Here is a 6,227-nt window from a genome sequence, read left to right on the forward strand (position 1 = left end):
AGTGGGAACTAAGAGTGTATGAAACAAGGAAAAGAGGAGAGAATGATCAAGCTACCCCTATTTAAATACATTGGAGCCATTGGAGATACATTGGAGTAATAATTAGTGAGTGCACGTAGGTGAGATAATAGTTAGTGAGTGCATGTAGGTGAGAGTGTGTGATAAATGGGGGCAAAGAAGGTAAAACATCAATAAATTAATTTGCATGCAAGCCTTATATTTTAAAAGAAAATAGAGAAAGCTGTATGCCTTGTAAAAAGAAATGGAGGGAATACTAAGCTTAGTAAAAAAAATACCGAGTATGTAACAAGCTGTATTCTACCGCAATCACAACAACTATATAAACTGGCCCTTCAATACTACTGATATCGACCATGAGCATAAGAGATATTGTTAATTTCGTTAAACATGCATGCATGATCTCACCTCGGATTTTCTTTCGCGGGGACTAGTTGTTAATTAACATACCGCTACAATTTCTGAATTCTCCATATTTTGCCTTATCGATCGGGCCATTGTCCAAGTGTCCAACTACGAATTGAATGCTAACGTGGACGCGCGGACCGCCAGGCCCGTACGGCCGTATGACGACCCGGCGAAAGCTACAGGATCAGGCGAGGCCATGTCTGAGGAAGGCAGAGTCGCAGATCCTCGGTAAAGTAAAAAATATTTTTAAGCGTACATGCTCCTACGGTTGGATGTACTTTGTGATTGAAGGTAATTTTTTTGACTGAGATCCTCTGTTTTTACTGAGCAAAGGCTGCTATAGTATTTTGAACAGTAAAATATGAGTGTTGCTATAGCCCTGATATTGTAGCGTTAACGTAGCAATAAAATCTTGGTCGTTCATTCTCGATCCAACAGCTCGCGGAATGGTTAAAGTTATGGATACTGTAGCACGTGAAGATCTCAGTCCAATTTTTCCGGCAACACAGATTTTCGTTGTGCCCTGCCGGCATGCGCTGGTCCGTCCGTCCATAGGTGGAGGGCGAAAACGGCGAACGCAGCCGCGTGCGTCGCGCACCTGGATGGATCGGAAAAACGACCGGACTCAGATGGAGGACAGGGGGCGTCGTCTCCGACTGTTGAGAAGCCAGCGATACCCATACTTCCGTGCTGGTGTCTGAAATTCAGGAAACGGGCGCGAAACAAAGGAGGGCATAGTTCAGAAAGAATAACGAATGACACCAAGCTTGACAAGCCGATCAAACCCTACTAGTCTCGTCAAGTAGCGAGTGTGTATTATTTGGCTTATTGCTACGTATTTTCCTAGTGGATATGGCAGGTGCAGTGTCACTACCTCTCGCGCCCCATACGTTGGCCTGCCCCTGCCGGCCTGTGGCTTCAAGCGCCGCTTCCGTCACAACGGTCCACCTCTCCTCTCCCCTAGTTTCCCACTTCCCACGGTTCGCCTGTCGTTGTCAACCTTAGTAGTACCTTCCTGAATCGGAGCACTCGTTACCGGTTGCCATCTTCTGCCGCTGCTTTTTGGCCAAGAATCATCGCTTGCCTGTTTCGGCGAGCGAGTTGCCGTGCTCGGTGTCTCGGTGAATTGTTGAGGCGAATCAAGCGGAACGTACGCTAACCGAAACGTACCACTCTTGCTCTGTCTCTCCTGAGGTACACTTGCATTCCTGAGTCAGGTTTTGCACGATGTGAGATCAGGGCATGCCCACTCTTCTCCTTCCCCTACTATTACTGCCTTGCTGGAACCGTTTTAACCACCTGGTTGTTTTCGGGTGCAAAGATCGGCGGACCCGAGACATGGACCCAGCCGGTGCTCCATCTGCCAATGTGAAACACACGCGGCCTTCGCCGGACACCGTTCGCACGAATCAGAGCTCATGGGTGAACTCCAAAACAATCAGGTGGCTAGTACTCACTCCAAATAACCATCATATCGCCCATGCCTAGGTAGCTAGTACTCACGCTGCAGCTATCTCGCGACTTCGCTAGAGCTGCCGGCGGGCTCCTGCTCGCGTGGGTGCGTCGTCACATGTCATCTCACGTGGTACATATAGGGATGTCAACGGGGAATATTTCATCGGAGAATGGCTCTCCATCCTTATTCTCACACGAAGAAAATAATTTCGTCACCGTTTCCGCTTCCGCTCATGGGGACTATTTTCTCCCCATCCTCGTCCCCGCAGGGGAATGGAGACCCGATGGGGAACCCATCCTCGCCCACCTGAGCCGATGCCACTCACTGGGCCGACCCGCACCATACCATGGCGCCAGGCCGTACCTGGCTGGACTACTCGCTAACGCCCGTCTAGGCCGGTCGCGCACGCCTGGGCCACCACCGCTGAGCCGAAACAGATCCCTGTGGAGAAACGGAGACGGGGAATGCTTCTCCATACCCGTCCCCGTTAGACCCGATGGAGATATAATTTGTACCAATGAGTAATGAAATCTTTCCATTCTCATCTTCTAGTAGAGAAATTTCTGATGAGAATTCGGTAATCGAATCTCCATGGACATCCCTATGTATATATAACGCACGGACAGCGATGTATGCATGGGCTCATATGTCTGGTCGTCTGGACTGGACCGACGGAGATCCCGCACTGCCCGGCCGGCCGGCTGCAGCGCACTGCAGATCGATGCATGCATGCGCGCAAGACGCCACGCACCGACGGACGGCATCCACTGCGCGCACGTCTCGCGCGCGCGGCGTCGTTAATGCCATGGCCCATCCTGTAATCGTACCTGACGTCCAAGGGTGTCGACGGATCAGTCGATATATGGCACCGCCGGCACGGCCCTGCCCCGATCGGCCTGCCGGGTTGCCATCGTCGTCGACCATACGCTCCGCGTCCGTGCTTGCGTACGTCCGGCCAGCTCCAACGTCGCTTTGTCTCGTGATCTCGCGCGCTGCCGATGTATCAATCATGAGCGCGTGCTCTGGATCTCGGTATGGAGACTCTGATTGCGCGCGAAGAAGCTTATTTTCTACGTACAATACGTGCCAGTTGTGCTGGTATTGAATGCCCACATGCGATGCATATGATCGACGGTGGGGTATGGTACACCAGCTACATCGCGTTATTGTTGCGAGCTATCTTTGAATGTCCCGTGATCGATCACTATTACATAAATAATCATCGGTGTCAATTTAAAAATATTATTAATGATAGTTTTTAACTGATACTGACTAATCGGTACTGATAGTCAAAAACTATTAGTTCGACACTGATAATGAATATTATATAGTGCCGATTCATTAAAAAAACCTGCACTGATTGGTCTATAAAAACGAATTGATATTGATAGTTTGAGTATAAGTACCGGCTAGTGTGACAAACCGGCACTAATACTTTTATAGACATAAATAAATTATGAATTCAATAATATAACATTCAAAATTCACACAGGAAGATATACACATATGGATTATAAATAGTTCATCCACATTCACATATAATCGTAAATTCATCAACATTCATAAATAAATATTATCATACTTTACATCATAGGTTAAACACATTGCAAATGTACTCATCTTTGATTCTACGGTGTATGTCCAATCATATAGTCTTCATAGGTAACACCTATGTTATCAACTCCATATATTTCTTCCAAATGCTATAGTGCATAAACGAGCGTACTATCTCGAGCAAGAAAAGATAGATACATCATAGTTCCATAAATAACAAAATCTCCTCTACCGAACTCCACATATACCTGATAAACACAGTCACTCCATGACATAACGTAAGAGTGAACTCAAGCTGACATCTAAATGTATCTTGTTGTTCTAGAATTTTATAGGCAAATTGCATAAATATGAAGAGAAAATTTGATAATATATGAAATAATACTATAGATTAAAATTCGTGGCACCAATCATGTCAAGTGCATGTAAGCATGACAGACTGATAGTCATTGAAGACACATTTTCTACATTCTTCTCAAGCGATTTTAAATTGAAATAGCTGTAGTCCGATAACATATACCCAATTTAATCGTCAATCTCTTGTAAAACTGCTGCCACTGCGTTCTTTTAGCCATATGGATATAAGGTGGTTGGATGCCAAAGACAACAATATTGATATATTTTTTATTTACCGATATCTGAAAACTAATTGATATCTTCCTTATACCACTATCACCTATGATGTTAGTTACAACAAGTTGTGTACAACTCTTTATTGAGCAACAATTCTATTTAACCAAACTAGAGAAGTAATCACCTACATCAATACATACATATATTTAACAACTACATATTTTTTTAATTATCAGTTGTCCAACCAAAATAGATACTAGGTATACCATTTTGATCATCCTTAAGGCCACCGAGAGGGCGAGGCATCAGGTTCGTAGAGGAATATGCCAGAAGGATGCAGGGGCACCATGTGGTGGGATGTAGATACTACTTTAGATGTATCCATGATACCTACTAGATCCACACGATATTTAAAAAAGTAAGACATATATAAACTAACAAATTTTACTTCTCTGGAGGGCGGCTCTAAGGCACGTGGCCTTAACCGAGGAAGGGTTAATGAAGTTATTAATGAAGTACACTATATGTTTTGAGGTGGCATTATACTGCAAAGTTATTTTGGAGTTGCATATTACAATCTGTCAATTTTTTAAGTGAAATATGGCTACAACTCCCACCAACACAATTCAACCAAAGTAATAACCACTGAACTCATAACAATATATTCATTCTTCAACAAACCAAAATGCTTACTTTCGTTCTTCAACAAACCAAGGGCATAATTAAACTAATGCTATATAAAGATCATCGGTTCCTTCAACCACCAAATTGTTGTCTTATTACACAATAAAGTAACAAGAATTTTTTACCGAATCGAAGCGAAGGGAATGAGGACGGCGGGGAGGCGGTGTTGGCTCTAGGGACAACGACGCGGATGAGGATGGCGAGGAGGTAACGTCCGTCCACGGGGATGAATACGGCGGGGAGGCAGCATTGGCTTCAGGGACGATGACGAGGGTGATGACGGTGATGATGGGGCGACGACGTCGGCTCTGAGGATGGCAATGGGGATGAGGACGGTGGGGAGGCGGCGTTGTCTCTCGGTACGGTGACAACGGGGAGGCGGTGTTGACTCTAGGGACGTCGACGAGGATGAGGACGGTGGGGCTTCGAGGACGGCGACGACGGTTCTATGGATAGCAGCGTTGGTGAGATAACGGGAATCGGTAGGCGTGCAAGGGAGGAATGGAGAGGCTATGACTAAGTCTTGCTTATATAGGGATAAAATATCGGTGTTGGTTGTGGTCTACAATTAGCACTGATACTAGAATCAGTATCGGTTGTATAACCCAGTCGACATTGATAGTTGGATTATCAATGCCGGTTTTGAACCCCTAGCCGGCACTAATAGCTGGACAATCAATGTCGGTGTTAAACTTCAGCCGACACTAATAGTTGAACTATCAGTGCTGGTTTTTTCTTAAAATTGTCATTAATATTATTTATTTTTTAATAAAATATTTTGTTGTATATCTAGGTATATAATTTATTATATATTAGGGTTTATATTAGATCTATAATTTGTGTAATACTTGATCATTATTTTTTGCAAGAATTAATTTATTGTATATTTAGGTTTGTAATTTAGTGTATATTAAGTAATTAAAGCTTTTTACTTAATAGAAATTAAGACATATTCTTAGTAGATATGAATTACATCTATATCTATCAAACAACTGCTAAAAACATAAATTATTGTTTTGAAATCTCAGTGCTCAAACTCGAGCTTTAGAGAAATATAGGTGAAAATGAAAATTAACTAGAGTATCTTCACATAATATAAAAAATATATCTTCAAAGAGGGATGAAAAAGGGTGACCAACGGTGAGAAAACTTGGAGAGAAGAAAGACGTCTTTTATAGATAGTAGACTTATTAATATTAGTCTGTAATATAAAACAACATCGTACTTATTATCAGCGCTAACTCGTGGTTACTAGCCGACACAGAAATATCAATATCAATTTGTTCTAACAGCTAGCACTGATATAACAATCCGCTTCGATCATTTGATCAAACACGAAAAGTTATGAATCAGCAGAAGTATGGAACGACACGGAAACGATGTTGATGGAACGACACAGAAGACTAGATCGATGAGTAAACTTAACGTCGCCGGCACCCTTCGTTACGTTGAGAATGTGACCGTGTGACGAGCTAGCGCACACGGTGATTTTGATTCGGACTCTCTGACGACGACCTTCGTGGCAGGCACCGCA

Source organism: Phragmites australis, chromosome 3 (genome assembly GCF_958298935.1).
Source record: "Phragmites australis chromosome 3, lpPhrAust1.1, whole genome shotgun sequence".
Classification (NCBI taxonomy): domain Eukaryota; kingdom Viridiplantae; phylum Streptophyta; class Magnoliopsida; order Poales; family Poaceae; genus Phragmites; species Phragmites australis.